The following is a 17,737-nucleotide window of genomic DNA, read 5'->3' on the forward strand; positions in this document are numbered from 1 at the left end:
CTTGTTCATGTAACAACATCCTTCAGGCGTGGCTGCTTTCCCAGACAATGACGAAAAACCTCGCGTGATTTGTTGCTCGAAACTACAGGGTTATTACAAATGATTGAAGCGATTTCACAGCTCTACAATAACTTTATTATTTGAGATATTTTCACAATGCTTTGCACACACATAAGAAAACTCAAAAAGTTTTTTTAGGCATTCACAAATGTTCGATATGTGCCCCTTTAGTGATTCGGCAGACATCAAGCCGATAATCAAGTTCCTCCCACACTCGGCGCAGCATGTCCCCATCAATGAGTTCGAAAGCATCGTTGACGCGAGCTCGCAGTTCTGGCACGTTTCTTGGTAGAGGAGCTTTAAACACTGAATCTTTCACATAACCCCACAGAAAGAAATCGCATGAGGTCAAGTCGGGAGAGCGTGGAGGCCATGACATGAATTGTTGATCATGATCTCCACCACGACCGATCCATCGGTTTTCCAATCTCCTGTTTAAGAAATGCTTCTGCTTTAGCCTTTTCCGTAAGATTTTCCAAACCGTCGGCTGTGGTACGTTTAGCTCCCTGCTTGCTTTATTCGTCGACTTCCGCGGCTACGCGTGAAACTTGCCCGCACGCGTTCAACCGTTTCTTCGCTCACTGCAGGCCGACCCGTTGATTTCCCCTTACAGAGGCATCCAGAAGCTTTAAACTGCGCATACCATCGCCGAATGGAGTTAGCAGTTGGTGGATCTTTGTTGAACTTCGTCCTGAAGTGTCGTTGCACTGTTATGACTGACTGATGTGAGTGCATTTCAAGCACGACATAGTACGCTTTCCCCGCTCCTGTCGCCATTTTGTCTCACTGCGCTCTCGAGCGCTCTGGCGGCAGAAATCTGAAGTGCGGCTTTACCCGAACAAAACTTTATGAGTTTTTCTACGTATCTGTAGTGTGTCGTGCCAATATGTCAATGAATGGAGCTGCAGTGAATTTATGAAATCGCTCCAATCATTTGTAATAGCCCTGTACATGCGGACATACCTAGCAAAGAAGATACACGAACAGTATAGGGCGTTTATTGATAAATTATGTATCACTGCCACTGAGCACATTTGTAAGAATGATTAAAAAAAGATTATGACAGAACTTCTTCTGCTTTAATGGATCTGTATGACGCCACAGAATAGAATAGCCTGATGTCCAGAAGGAAAGCTCGTAAGTATTATACATTTCAAGGCGAATGCCTACCTCATTACACTCATTTGCTTTGGCAAATTTAATCACTTACTATAATTCGCAAGAGGCTTGATTATTACTTTTCTTCATATACAATTTTATCCCTCGCTAGCAAAGCAAACGTAACAACAGTACAACAGTATGAGGAATCCCCCCCCCCCCCCCCCCCCCAAAAGGAAGGCTGATTAGGGATTAATGTCCCGTCGACATCGAAATCATTCGAGACGGAGCACAGGCGCGGATTGCTTCAAGGATGGAGAAGGAAACTGGCCACGCCCTTTGAAAGAATCCGTTCAGGCATTCGCCGGGTGTGATTTAGGGAAATCGTGAAAAACCTAAATCAGTATAGCCGTCGTCCTTCTAATTGCGAGTCCAGTAGACTAACGACTTGAGGAATTTCGGTGGCTTGTCCCAGCACGAGGTGGTCATGGCTGATGGTCGTATTTTCTAGTCGATCGGGCCTCACTTTCTAATAAGTTATCACTGTTCAGTCGCAAGGCGTAGTCACCAAACAAGTAAAACAAGGGGCGGGTCCATTGTGCGCGAACGTCACCACTCGCGTTGCGTTCCCTTGTAACTCGCAGACTGCGGTGATCAATGACTCGGCATCTCGTCCTCCCATCCCATGGCCTATTCCCACGATCCTCGCACACAAAGGTCCCTCGGGCCCGCGCTGTTGAGCGCCTGGCTCAACGCCCAAACGGACTGTCTCCCAATTGGCCATTGTCGTTCGGAAATGGCCCACCCGCTGTTTGGCCGCTAATCCCACAGGGTGTGCTCGCCGGCATCCTCTCTGTATACGCACGCCAGCCTGCGGGACATATGATTGTGCCGCGTATCCAGGCACGCGGTCCCCACCAAAGCCCGCACCGCCGCTGCTGCTGCCGCCTCGTGGGGTGCGATGCTCCCAGTCGGAACGGAGCAGAGGTGTCCATAGAAAATAAACAACAGCACGCCAGACGTCCGATTCAACTGGGGAAAAATGTCACAATCACTCTACAGCTGCAAATTCAAAGAATAATGTAAAAAACGTTTATGGTGTTGAGACAGCAACCAGCAACAATTTTATTTTCAGTTCCCTTATTCAAAAGGTACCGTTACCGGTTTCGAATCATTACGAGTCATCTTCAGACGGTTTTCATGCTTTCATTACATGTGGTGCGTTTTTTTACAGATTAATTGTCCTAAAATATAAATAATACACGATTACAAGCACGTCACATAGATGGTTGCGTTACAGATTTGCATTGGATGTGACTTTCGTGAAATGTCCGTTTTTAGTGTTTGTTTTCATGGTCCAAGAGATGTGAATACAATTCCACTGCATTCTTATCGTTGCACACGTAAATTTTTCTCACTGAAAACTTTAGATTTGTCACAATTCTCACGATGCTAAATGTAAATAAATAATGTACTGTCTCACCTATATAGTACTAGAAGCCGTCCGGAGTGGCAGAGCGGTTCTAGGCGCTACAGTCTGGAACCGCGCGACCTTTACGGTCGCAGGTTCGAATCCTGCCTCGGGCATGGATGTGTGTGATGTCCTTAGGTTAGTTAGGTTTAAGTAGTTCTAACTCTAGGGGACTGATGACCTCAGCAGTTGAGTCCCATAGTGCTCAAAGCCATTTGAACCATTTGAACCAGTACTAAAAAAAAGGAACAACTTTATAATTAATGTAACAGTATTCGCTCTAAAACTCACAAAATCAATGTCTCTCTGTTCTAGTGTAAAAGGCATTTCAGTTGCATAAGTTAATATATGATCTTTTTCCAAACATGGGACATCTTTCTAATGTTACGATGTATCATAGCATCTTTGCCACTCAAATGTTTGTAAGCACTTTGTATGTATAAAAACACGTGGTGCGTGTTATAAATCTATTCTGTGACAAATCTAAAGTGTTCAGTGAGAAAAATTTACGTGTGCAACGGTAAGAGTGCAGTGGAAATGTATTCACATCTCTTAGACCATGAAAACAAACACTACAAACCGACATTTCAGGTGAGTCACATCCAATGTAAATCTCTAACGCAACCATCTATTTGACGTGCTTATAATTATGTATTATTTATACTTTAGGACACTTAATCTGTAAAAAAACGCACCGCATGTAATGAAAGCATGAAAACCGTCTGAAGATGAATCTTAGTGATTCGAAACCGGTAACGGTACCTTTTGAATAAAGGAACTGAAAATAAAATTGTAGCTGGTTGCTGTCTCAACACCATCAACATTTGTCTTCAAATAACAGCCACGGTCTCCAACCATGTCATCATATGGCAAAATTGGAATAATGTAACAGCCTACGCTAGTGATTCGCCACCTATCTAAGACCATTACCCCTGAGTGCAATCAGATATTAGCTGGTCACCTACCCCGCCATGCCCCCCGCTCCCCAACCCCAATCCGCCCCACGACCATCACTAATATGAGCGCCTAACTAAACTTCAAAGTGAAACATAAATTTCTTGGAACACTTTTACTTTTACAATGATATTTAGGTTTCATGGGTGGTTTATTAAACCACGAACTGATGAGATAATGAAACAATTGGTATCACGAATTTCTAACAATCTTTTTTGATACAATGAGCGTGAGTGATACCTACAAAACCTCCTCAGAAAAGAAATATAACTCTCCGTATTGACAGCAAATACTTGTTAAAAAAATATACTTCCTCTGCACAACTGCTCATGTCAACGACACATGCTTCATCCACATCCCGTGACCCTACTTAAAGTCAACCAAGCAAAAATCTGTGCACTACACTTACAAGTAAACCTACCCAAAGGATTCCATTTTGACCGGCTTTGATATGTTGCAGCGTAGAGCAAAGTAAAAGACACATATTTTTTAAGTGTGCCCATACGCCATTAATGGGTTGAAACACTACCTTAAAAAAAAAAAAGTTTAATATTTCTGAGTGAATGTTGTTGAAACAAACAGTAACAGATACAAAAAAAAGGTTGAAATAAACGTTCTATGGTTTTAAATGTACGTTACAATGGCGCACCCATATTTGTAGAAAAGTCAAACTCAAAGTTCATTCAACACTTTTTTTTATCAGAACAATTGTGCACCTCCTCATTATCGTATACATTTGAAATGCGGTTAAAATGTTGCAACTTGAAAACAAAAGACACCCCATGTGAAAAGGAAACACAAATATTACACAATATATTTTATATTTAACAAAGTTTAAACAAGTAATGTATAGAACAATATATACATAGAACATACATTTATAATTTATTTATCTGGAGAAGACGTATTAAACACCCTACACCACAATTGGTATTGAAAAGAACATATATCGGACACACGTACAGTGATAGATAAATATTTCTAGCTTATTTCTTATTGCATCTTTGAAATCCAACTTCATCATACACGACTGAATTTGGTATTAACAATGCTATACACAGATGAGCCAAAACATTATGACCGCCTGCTTAATAGCTTGTTTGTCCGTCTTTGGAACGAAAAACGCCACTGCTTCTGCGTAAAACGGATCCTACAGTTTATTGGTAGGTTCGTGCAGGTATATGGCATTAGATGTCTACTCGCAGGTCACGTAATTCGCGTAAATAACTGGCCGCTGATTTGCGTGTCCTGTGATGGCACCCGATAGCGGCCCAGATAGGTTTCCTACGATTTACATCAGCCGAATTTGGTCGCCGAGACATCAACGTGAGTTCACTATAATGCTCCTCAAAGCTCTGCAGCACGGTTCTGGCTCTGAGACACCAACAATTATACTGCTGAAAGATGACATCGCCCACAAGGAAGACTTCAAGCATGATGGGACGCGCGTGGCTCGCAGCTGTCAGCGTGTCTTTGATTACTACCACAGGTCCCATGCAAGCGCAGGAGAATGTCTCCCATAGCATATTACTTTCCGTGGTGCGCTGCACGTTTCGAGCCGCCGTTCACCTCGATGACGGCGATTGCGGAGACGACTATCGACCTAGTGTAGCAAAAATATCACTCGAAGAGCCGACACGTTTCCATTGATCGATGGTCGAATCCCGATGGTCCGGTGCCCACTGCAATCGCACTGACGATGTCGGGTGAACACGTGAACACGTAGAAGTGGTCTGCTGCGTAGCTCCGTGTTCAACAAAGTACGATGAACGATGTGCTCCGAAACATTTGTGCGAGCACCTGCATTGTGTTGTTTAGTCAGAATGCCACAGATCACAATCTTTCCTACCTTATAGAGCGTACAATGCTCCGAATCCTACGTTCTGTGAAGAGTCGTGTACGTCCAACCATTTAGCGCCTAGCGGTAGTTTCGCTATCCTTCTACCGATTTCCATAGATGCTCACGACAGTAGCGCGTGAACATTCGACCAGCTTCACCGTTTTCGAGATACTCGTTCACGGGCTCAGCGAGATAATAATATCCACTTTGCCGAAGTCGCTTATCCCAATCCCAATCCCAATCCCATATCTTCGCTAGGCCGGTCGTCCCTGCCTGCTCCGCTTACGCACTTGTGTTACCGCGTCACTTACCCACAACACCACCAGGCTGGATCCAACGTCACGGTGGACTGCTAGTCAAATGTCTAAATAAAAAACAAAATAGTACCTGGTAGGGGATTTCGAAGAAAAAAATCTTTTTGGACAGATCTAGGTGCATCATTGAAATGTACAAAAACCATAGAACTTTTATTTGAAAGCCAATCAAACTGAATTGTACCCCTTGAGTACGTTTATTTGTTAGCTTGTAAGCCACTTAATGGCTAGATTCCCTACTTCTGAAGTGAAAGTAGTTAGTAGACTTCAGGCTGCCAATACTTTATGGCCACCGCCACAAATAATAAACAATGATAATATCAATAATACCGTGTAGGCCCTACAGCAATGTAGTGGCCACAACATTGTTATTGTAAAATAATCTTGATCATTTTGAGCACCACAACTGACACTAATTTTAATAGTTGACGAAAAACACGTCAAGGGTACTATTACACATTTAACGTGCTGCTCATTTTCTGTAGCGAATTAAAGGTGTAATAATGCGGCTAAGGTCATTTTCGTTTATCATTAAAAACAGCTATTTTTGTGTTATGCTGCTGATTAGTTCGTTATCCGTTGCTAAGTGAATAATGAAGCAATGGTATATGGGGGAGCTATCTACAATACGTCGAAGGGCATTTTTATGAGGTATTTAAGCATATGTAATTTATGAGTGTCAGTTTTTCCGTCACATATGCACCATTTAAAGTACAAAGTGTATGTGTAGCGGGTGGACTATGTGAGGAAGGACATTCGTTTCACAAGCTGTAACCTCCGCAATATTGCGTAGCTAGCATTTGAAAAATACTGGTGTTGTTGGTGACTTGTGTTATTAGTATTAGAGTAATTTAGTTTTGTGACCGAAGTGCAATTTACCCTTTCAGTTTACCCCTCAAAACATTTAATTTTCCCACTCAGGGAATAATTATCCCCCAGGTTGGGAACCGCTCTTCTTACGGAGGGACAAAAGCTGCTCGTTTCCTTTAGTGAAAAGGGAAACTTCCAGGCGTCTACCAGAGGGTGCCCTTCATCTGAACGGTGGAGAGGCACAGCTCATATTAGTTTCATGGAAGGCGGAAGCACGATTTCTTACAAAATAAATCTCAATTTTAAAAGTGTATTATTAACCATCACACACCTTAATGCTACCACTTTATAGTAGACCACGGAACTGAAAGAAAATAGGTTTTGTGACACTTGTGTATATTATTTTACTACAAGTAGGAAACGTTCAGATACGTGTGAATACCTTCTGTATTTAACTCTTAAGCAGATTTTGACACTGACGGGAGAAAATATCGGCATTTGAAGATAAAACGTTATCGGAAGATTTTCATAACTAGAACCGTCTGGTTTTGTTTGAGGGAGAAGACTGAGAGGAAGAAGGAGATACAAGGTGATAGACGACATAAAGGGAAGAGGAAATTGTGCAGACCTGAAGAGGATGCCAGAAGACCGGACAGCCTGGAGAACCACCATGTGAAAACCTGCCATTTGGCAGAACACTATGATGATGATGATGATGAACCGTCTGGCACTTTCAAATGGCTCTGAGCACTATGGGACTTAACATCTGTGGTCATCAGTCCCCTAGAACTTAGAACTACTTAAACCTAACTAACCTAAGGACATCACACACATCCATGCCCGAGGCAGGATTCGAACCTGCGACCGGAGCGGTCACGCGGTTCCAGACTGAAGCGCCTAGACCGCACGGCCACACCGGCCGGCCCTGGCATTTTCAATTCTAAATTGAATAACAGCGAATATTTGCGTGTGGTGGGACTGGATGGAAATTCGAGCCGGACAGTGTGGCAGAGCAGTTCTAGGCGCTTCAGTCTGGAACCGCGCTACTCCTACGGTCGCAGGTTTGAATCCTGCGTCGGGCATGGATGTGCGTTATGTCCTTAGGTTAGTTAGATTTAAGTTGTTCTAAGTTCTAGGGGACTGATGACCTCAGATGTTAAGTCCCATAGTGCTCAGAGCCATTTGAACCATTTTTTTTTTTGGAAATTCGATTCGTGAAAATCACAGTACTTTTTCTAGGTACGGTAGTGGGGGATGGGTGTAGCTATTTTCCCTTGCCTCTCGCCGGTTCGGCGCTTGACGTCATTGAAGAACTTCAGGAGTGTTTGGCATTCTATTGCTAATGACAAGTATTTTATTCTGCATATGTCATTCTGCACCCTGCAACGACAAATTATCAGCGCTAGTGTTACGTTACCGTGTTTGTAATTAGTGAAACTCAGCTAACATGAAGTTGTGCGAGCGCTTGTCCCACTAAGCTGGCAAAACACTCTGCCTCCAAAGCTACGATTTATGAAATCACGTGTTAGTACACGTGAGAACGATTACGTGTCACCAAGTGATTGATTTAGATACACTTCAGGATATTGGGCTGAATCCCAGCATTATTAGAGATAAGCTGTAGATCTGGTTCAGTAAGCTCGTAACAAGAATCTCTCAAATTTTTAATGTATGATTTCGATCGAGATCCCCTTCTCGCTGTCAACAGCACCTTCATCCTTTATCGAAAAAGAAGAGGAACATGTACAGTTCTCCAGAAGCGAAATTCATTCTCTCGCCGATGCTCGTGTGTCGAACTGAATCTGCGAAACTCACGGCCGAACAAGTGTGAAATAGGTCGATAGCAGTATCTGTAGGTGCCTATGATTCCAGAAATGTGACGGGTCTGAGTGAGTCACGTTCTATCCTCAGTTTACTCTAGATGAGTAATACAACACATACAAACAAGAACTGCCAATCATTGTCGAACAGAGAACTGGCAATGCGTGTGTGTGAAACAAATGATACAGCGAGGACTGTTCCGAAAATAAGTCCCGATGCTGTCTGGTGCACAGAGGAGTTAAGGGAGTGGTCTGAGCACTGTTGTGTCACGCGGCTCAATGCGAGTCTTGCAGTGCCGCGGAGATTAGTGAACTGTTGTTTGCACGGTACTTATAAAGCAAAGCAGCTGTCATCATCAAAATCCTGTCGCCTGTGAATTGCTCTCTGCAATTCATGAAAACTATAGACATTCACAAAGCACATTGCACGGTTTGTGAAGAAAACGTTATGAGAGGTAGTGCTGTAAGGAAATGATGTCGTTCGTTCTGGGAAGGTCGGATGGACGTCCATGATGAAAATGAAGTGTACTGTCATCTGCTGTCAGAAAAAAAACTTTTCACGATTACAGAATTATCAGTCAGTGTCCCTCAGATATCACGGACAGTGTTGTACGACCTCCTGACTGATAAGCTTGGTTATCACAAATTTTGTGCACGATGTGTCCCAAAAGTTCTGACTCACGTCCACAAAATGAAAGTTTGGGTGTCACATAAACGTTTGTAGTGCACTAAGACTCGGAAGGACACGAATTCCCGAATCACATTGAGACAGAGGATGAAATATGGATTGCATACCTCACCCTGGATGGGAAAAATAATTAGAAACCAATCAGTGTATAACGGAGCCGTACTTGCACCCCACGTTAGCCTTCAAAGTGTCGGGCAAATATTTTCTCCTCGAAAATGGATGAGAACTCTTTCTTTGGATGGAAAGAGAGCACTAATTGTTGATTTTATGTGAACAGGTAACAAAATGAACTCCAGAATTTACTTCGAAACCCTAATTAAGCTCATAAGGCCCATCCCGAACGAAAGGCGTGGGATGTCGAGTTCCGGCATCGTTTTTGTTCATGATAACATTAGACTACATACTGCCACAGGAACACAAACGTTGCTTAACCGGTTCAACTGGGAAATGTTTGGTCATACACCACACAGCCATGATTTGTCGTCTAGTGATTGTCACCTGTTTAAAGATAAATTACTGTCTACGTACCCAGCGGTTTGAAGACGACGACGAATTAAACGAGAGCGTCAAAGAGTAGATTACCTCACACGTTACAAAATTCCACAACAAGGGCATTCAGAAACTCTTTCCTCGAAATAACAAGTGCATTAATGTCGAAAGCGGCAATGGCCTAACCGCAGTGGATACATCGGTTCCCGTGAGATCACCGAATTTAAGCGCTGTTGGGCGTGGTCGACACTTGGGTGGGTGACCATCCAGGCCGCCATGCGCTGTTGCCATTTTTCGGGGTGTACTCAGCCTCGTGATGCCAATTGAGGAGCTGCTCGAGCGAATAGTAGCGGCTTCGGTCAAGAATACCATCTTACGACCGGGAGAGCGCTGTGCTGGCCCCACGCCCCTCTTATCCGCATCCTCCACCGAGGGTGACTCGGTGGTCGGATGGTCCCGGTAGACCACTCGTGGCCTGAAGACGGAGTGCTTTTTTTCTTTTTAATTAATGTCGTAAGCAGCTACGCTATCTGATAAAAAGTATCCATGTACCTACCAATAAACAGTATTATGATATGTGTCCATACTTCACCTTTATGGTGGCTTGAATTCTGCCAGGGACACTTTCAATGACTTGTCTGAATGTCTGACGAGATGCAGCAGCCCTTTCCTACCCGAGAGCCGAAACGAGAACAGGTAGTGATGTTGGACGCTCGTGTCTGGAGCGATGTCGAAGTTCTGTCTCATCCCAGCGGTACTCCATCGAATTCAGGTGAGGACTATCGGCAGCCCAGTCCATTTTAGGAATGTTGTCGTCCACAAACGATTGCCTCACAGATGCTGCTTTATAAGAGGGTACATTGTAATGCTAACATAAACAAGTACCGTCTCCGAACTGTTCATCAACTAAACGCGTGCCCAGACTTGTAAAATGCGTTCATGCCCTACTCATTTAGCATTATCTTACGCACAATTAGCAGACTACAGCTTAATCACTAAAAACACCCTCATACCGTAACACCACCACCTTGTACTTCACAGTGGGCTCTACGCACGATCGTAGACAATGTTCTCCACGGATTTGTCAGACCCATTCCATCTGTCGGACTGTCAGAGGGTATAGCGTCGTTCATCACTCATTTCCAATCATCCACTATTCAGTGGTGGTGACCTTTACCTCAAGTATCCCCTAGCACTGACTTCATAAACGTGTGGGTTTCGGGCTAGATCGTCGACCATTCTTTTTAACTCCGTACGCAGAGTCTTTGTGCTGAGTGGACTGTTGCTAACACCTTCGAACTGAAGGTTTATTGCTTCTAATAATTTCATGCCATTTTTACAAACACGCTCTTCAGTGTTGAGAGCTTGTTTTCGGTCAGTGCATGACGGCTGCCTGACCGTGCTTAGGTATGTCTGTTCTTTCACAATTTCACTTCACAGCCACGTCAGCTACAGTCGTCTTGAAAGGGTTGAAATATCCCTGACGCAGTTGTTACTCAGATGGCATCTAATGACTAGTCCATGTTAGAAGTCACTGAGCTCTCCTGAACAATCCATTCGCTTCCCTACTGACTACACAATACCCCCTGCCTACTTTTGTACTACAATTTCTCCCTTTCGTTTAAAGGCCAATTCTGCATTAGATATTAGTGTCCGGTTACTATTGGTGAAATAGTGTAAGCAGAAATACATAGCTGACAGATGTAGCTCCAAGTTACACACTGAAGGGCCAAAAGAACTGGTATAAGCATGCGTATTCAAATACAGAGATAAGTAAACAGGCAGAATACGGCGCTGCGGTCGGCAGCGTCTATATAAGACAAGAAGTTTGTGACGCAGTTGTTAGATCGGTTAGTGCTGCTTCAATGGCAGGTTATAAGGATTTAGTGAATTTGAACGTGTGTTATAGTCGGCGCACGAGCGATGGAACACAGCATTGATTGGCGACTCCGTGGAGTGTCCTGTGGACCACGACCAGATAATAGGTATACTTGGAACGAGAGACAGCATTGGTCGTATTTTTTTTTTTGTTTTATTAACCGCAAAATCGATTTTCGGCCACTTAGTGACCATCTTCAGTGCTGTAATATACAATTTAAATTGGTAGACACTGGTGTCAACAAGATTAGAGCGATCACATAAACTTTTTGAGTTTATGTGGTACACCAGTGCCTACCAATTTAGATTGTATATTACAGCACTGAAGATGGTCACTAAGTGACCGAAAATCAATTTTGCGGTAAATAAAACAAAAAAATACGACCAATGCTGTCACTCCTTCCAGGAACACAGCATGTCCAGCCGGCCGCGGTGGTCTAGCGGTTCTAGGCGCTCAGTCCGGAACCGCGCGACTGCTACGGTCGCAGGTTCGAATCCTGCCTCGGGTATGGATGTGTGTGATGTCCTTAGGTTAGGTAGGTTTAAGTAGTTCTAAGTTCTAGGGGACTGATGACCACAGATGTTAAGTCCCATAGTGCTCAGAGCCATTTGAACCATTTGAACAGCATGTCCGAGGTAGCGGTGAAGTGGGGATTTTCCCGTACGACCATTTCACGAGTGTACCGTGTATATCAGGAATCTGGTAAAACGTCAAATCTCCGACATCTCTGCCGCCGGAAAAAGATCCTACAAGAACGGGATCAACGACGACTGAAGATAATCGCCGGCCGTGGTGGCCGAGCGGTTCTAGGCGCTACAGTCTGGAACCGCGCGACCGCTACGGTCGCAGGTTCGAATCCTGCCTCGGGCATGGATGTGTGTCATGTCCTTAGGTAAGTTAGGTTTAAGTAGTTCTAAGTTCTAGGGGACTGATGTCCTCAGAAGTTAAGTCCCATAGTGCTCAGAGCCATTTGAACCATTTTGAAGAGAATCGCTCAACGTGACGCGAGTGCTACCCTCCCGCAGATTGCTGCAAAGCCGCGCGTGATTAGCCGACCGGTCAGGGACGCTGCAGTCATGGCCTGTGCGGCCGGTCCCGGAGGAGGTTCGATTCCTCCCTCGGGCATGGGTGTGTGTGTGTTTGTCCTTAGGATAATTTAGGTTAAGTAGTGTGTAAGCTTAGGGACTGATGACCTTAGCGGTTAATTCCCATAAGATCTCACACACACAGATTTGAACATTGCTGCAGATTTCGGTGCTGGGTCATCAACAAGCGTCAGCGTGCGAAGCATTCAGCGGAACATCATTGATATGGGCTTTCGGAGCCGAAGGCCCACTCGTGCACCCTTGACGATTGCTCGACACAAAACTTTACTCCTCGCTTGGGCCCCGTCAACACCGACATTGGACTGTTGAAGACTGGAAGCACGTTGCTTGGTCGGGCAAGTCTCGTTTCAAATTGTATCTATCAAATGAAACTGTACGGGGATGGAGGTAACCTCATGCATCTATGGACTCTGTATGTCAGTAGGTGATGGTTGAAGCTGGTGGACTGGTTGAGGCTCTATAATGGTGTGGGGCGTGTGCAGGTGGACTCATGTGGGACCTCTGACAGGTCTCTGACAGGTGACACGTACGTAAGCATCCTGTATGATCAGTTGCATCCGTTCATGTCCATTGTGGATACCGGCTGATTTGGGCAATTCCAACACGACAATGCGACACCCCACACGTCCAGAATTACTACAGAGTAGCTCCAGGAGCACTCTTCTGAGTTTAAACACTTCCACTGGCCGCCAGACTCCACAGACACGAACATTATTGAGCATATCTGGGATGCCTTGCAACGTGCTGTACAGAATAGATCTCCACCCCCTCGTACGCTTACGGATTTATGGACAGTCCTGGAGGATTTATGGGATCAGTTCCCTCCAGCACTACTTCAGACATTAGTCGAATCCATGCCACGTCGTGTTGCGGCACTTATGCCTGCTCGCTTGAGCCCTACACGATATTAGGCATTTCTACGAATTTCTTTGGCTCTTCAGTGCAGCTCTTGATCGCCAGCATACAACTCATTAAAGAGACTCGGAATAACGCTACGACTATCTCCTGTTCACCGAACACATTTCCACCGGCGGCATTTGAATCCACTTCAGTGTAACACTACATAAACATTATTCATAAACTGATTTAAATTCAAATTAACAATTACTAATAGAGATGGCTGTGAAATCTCCCGTTAGAAAAATTTATGAATTACTGTGCTAATAAACCTCTTACGTTATTTGATTTTCAATCAGCTGAGCAGAACTGAACGTATTCAGACATTTCTCTCTTTACTTATTCTGATTAACACTAATCTGAAACACAATATTTTTAGAGCAACGCAATCTGACTTTCAATAATCCCTACAAAAGAATGGCCCTGACTAACAATAACCTGTACCTTTCATGAATCACTTACCTCACAAAAATCTTCGTTACTCCAACTACTGCAATACAGCGAGCGCCAATACTGCCAGCTACATAAAAGATTCTAACTACCGAAGGCTCTAACTACTGATCGGCATAGTTAACAAATGAAAGAGTTTGATAGAGAACAATACATATATATATATATATATATATATATATATATATATATATATATATATATATATATATATGTGTGTGTGTGTGTGTGTGTGTGGTTGTTATTGTGGTCTTCAGTCCTGAAACTGGTTTGATGCAGCTCTCCATGCTACTCTATCCTGTGCAAGCTTCATCATCTCCCAGTACCTACTGCAGCCTACATCCTTCTGAATCTGCTTAGTGTATTCATCTCTTGGTCTCCCTCTACGATTTTTACCCTCCGCTCTGCCTTCCAATACTAAGTTGGTGACCCCTTGATGCCTCAGAACATGTCCTACCAACCGACCCCTTCTTCTAGTCAAGTTGTGCCACAAACTCCTCTTCTCCCCAATCCTATTCAGTACCTCCTCATTAGTTATGTGATCTACCCAACTAATCTTCAGCATTCTTCTGTAGCACCACATTTCGAAAACTTCTATTCTCTTCTTGTCCAAACTATTTATCGTCCATGTTTCACTTCCATACATGGCTGTACTCCATACAAATACTTTCATAAACGACTTCCTGACACTTAAATCTATACTGGATGTTAACAAATTTCTCTTCTTCAGAAACGCTCTCCTTGCCATTGGCAGTCTACATTTTATATCCTCTCTACTTCGACCATCATCAGTTATTTTGCTCCCCAAATAGCAAAACTCCTTTACTACTTTAAGTGTCTCATTTCCCAATCACCCGACTTAGTTCGACTACATTCCATTATCCTCGTTTTGCTTTTGTAGATGTTCATCTTATACCCTCTTTTCATGACACTGTCCATTCCGTTCAACTGCTCTTCCAAGTCCTTTGCTGTCTCTGACAGAATTACAATGTCATAGGCGAACCTTAAAGTTTTTATTTCTTCTCCATTGATTTTAATACCGACTCCGAATTTTTCTTTTGTTTCTTTTCCTGTTTGCTCAATATACAGATTGAACAACATCGGGGAGAGGCTACAACCCTGTCTCACTCCCCTCCCAACCACTGCTTCCCTTTCATGTCCCTCGACTCTTATAACTGCCATCTGGTTTCTGTACAAATTGTAAATAGCCTTTCGCTCCCTGTATTTTACACCTGCCACCTTCAGAATTTGAAAGAGAGTATTCCAGTCAACATTGTCAAAAGCTTTCTCTAAGTCTACAAATGCTAGAAACATAGGTTTGCCTTTTCTTAATCTAGCTTCACGTGTTCCCATATTCCTACGGAATCCAAACTGATCTTCCCCGAGGTCGGCTTCTACCAATTTTTCCATTCGTCTGTAAAGAATTCGCGTTAGTGTTTTGCAGCCTTGACTTATTAAACTGATAGTTCGGTAATTTTCACATCTGTCAACGTCTGCTTTCTTTATATATATATATATATCAGTTCATGATATACAGTATTACAAATTTACTCTTTCTGACGGATCGCTCGCTCTTAAAACTCGGCCATCTCTCTTCCCACATCCCCCACTGCAGGCGGCTTACCTCCAACTGCCCAACACTACGTGCTGTTCACTTCCAACTTCCCAACACTACAATAGCGAATATTTCAACAATGCCAACGAGCCACAGACAGCACATATCACAGTCAGTGAGTTTCATGCAGAGAGCTACGTGGCGTTACCAACATAAAAACATAAACAGCCTACTTACAGCTGAGTCTAAAACTGTACACCAGTTGGTCGCTTGAGATTCTATAGATTGAACAGATACGAAACAGTGGGCTCAGTAACTGAATTTGAAAAGCTGTGACGGGGGAACCTCTCCCTTTAGAATTCAAGGTCGGGTTTGCTGCATTCCAGAAGATTACAGTTATCCCACACCGTGAGAAACTATCGTAAGAAGTCCTTATTTGCAAGTCCAAGCACAGGGACAGAGTAGCCTAGGTATTTCTGTTGTAAAAAATAGGTGTCGGAAGCGCATCTTGTGAGACTGTGTAGGTTGCAGAACTAGACGTCTAAAATATTAGAAGTAGGGAGCCCTTTACAAAACACCATTTCCCGCGCAAGTTGCTTCGCGTGTTGGTATGTTTTGAAGCATTCTGGCACCAGCGTCATTGGAGGAGGCTGTCCCAGTGAGAGCGGCAGCAGTTGGCTGTCGGACAGAGGCCCCCCAGAGCTGCTTTACGGCCCTGACAGCGGCTGCGGCTGGGGCAGACCGTGTGTGATTGACGCGGAGCTGGGCGGCAGCTGCTGCTGCGGCTTTCCCTCCTCCTCCTCCGCCTCCTCCTCCTGGGCGTCCGTCAAGGATCCAACTGTTTGCTTACACGCAGGCACCGCCTGAACCGAGGCCCACGGGGTTCACACAGACGCATCAGAACACTAGCGACGCCAGATACTTGTACACGCAGTTTGTTTCACCGGAACGCTGATACTTGGAGTAAGACATTTACTGGGTACCGCAAGTCTCTAGAGGAACGGAAGGTTCCAAATGATTGGAAAAGAGCACAGGTAGTCCCAGTTTTCAAGAAGGGTCGTCGAGCAGATGCGCAAAACTATAGACCTATATCTCTGACGTCGATCTCTTGTAGAATTTTAGAACATGTTTTTTGCTCGCGTATCATGTCATTTCTGGAAACCCAGAATCTACTATGTAGGAATCAACATGGATTCCGGAAACAGCGATCGTGTGAGACCCAACTCGCCTTATTTGTTCATGAGACCCAGAAAATATTAGATACAGGCTCCCAGGTAGATGCTATTTTTCTTGACTTCCGGAAGGCGTTCGATACAGTTCCGCACTGTCGCCTAATAAACAAAGTAAGAGCCTACGGAATATCAGACCAGCTGTGTGGCTGGATTGAAGAGTTTTTAACAAACAGAACACAGCGTGTTGTTCTCAATGGAAGGACGTCTACAGACGTTAAAGTAACCTCTGGCGTACCACAGGGGAGTGTTATGGGACCATTGCTTTTCAAAATATATATAAATGACCTAGTAGATAGTGTCGGAAGTTCCATGCGGCTTTTCGCGGATGATGCTGTAGTATACAGAGAAGTTGCAGCATTAGAAAATTGTAGCGAAATGCAGGAAGATCGTCAGCGGATAGGCACTTGGTGCAGGGAGAGGCAACTGACCCTTAACATAGACAAATGTAATGTATTGCGAATACATAGAAAGAAGGATCCTTTATTGTAGGATTATATGATAGCGGAACAAACACTGGTAGCAGTTACTTCTGTAAAATATCTGGGAGTATGCGTGCAGAACGATTTGAAGTGGAATGATCATACAAAATTAATTGTTGGTAAGGCGGGTGCAAGGTTGAGATTCATTGGGAGAGTCCTTAGAAAATGTAGTCCATCAGCAAAGGAGGTGGCTTACAAAACACTCGTTCGACCTATACTTGAGTATTGCTCATCAGTGTGGGACCCGTACCATGTCGGGTTGACGGAGGAGATAGAGAAGACCCAAAGAAGAGCGGCGCGTTTCGTCACAGGGTTATTTGGCAAGCGTGATAGCGTTACGGAAGTTTTTAGCAAACTCAAGTGGCAGACTCTGCAAGAGAGGCGCTCTGCATCGCGGTGTAGCTTGCTGTCTAGGTTTCGAGAGGGTGCGTTTCTGGATGAGGTATCGAATATATTGCTTCCCCCTACTTATACCTCCCGAGGAGATCACGAATGTAAAATTAGAGAGATTCGAGCGCGCACGGAGGCTTTCTGGCAGTCGTTCTTCCCGCTAACTATACGCGAGTGGAACAGGAAAGGGAGGTAATGACAGTGG

Source organism: Schistocerca americana, chromosome 1, assembly GCF_021461395.2.
Source record: "Schistocerca americana isolate TAMUIC-IGC-003095 chromosome 1, iqSchAmer2.1, whole genome shotgun sequence".
Classification (NCBI taxonomy): domain Eukaryota; kingdom Metazoa; phylum Arthropoda; class Insecta; order Orthoptera; family Acrididae; genus Schistocerca; species Schistocerca americana.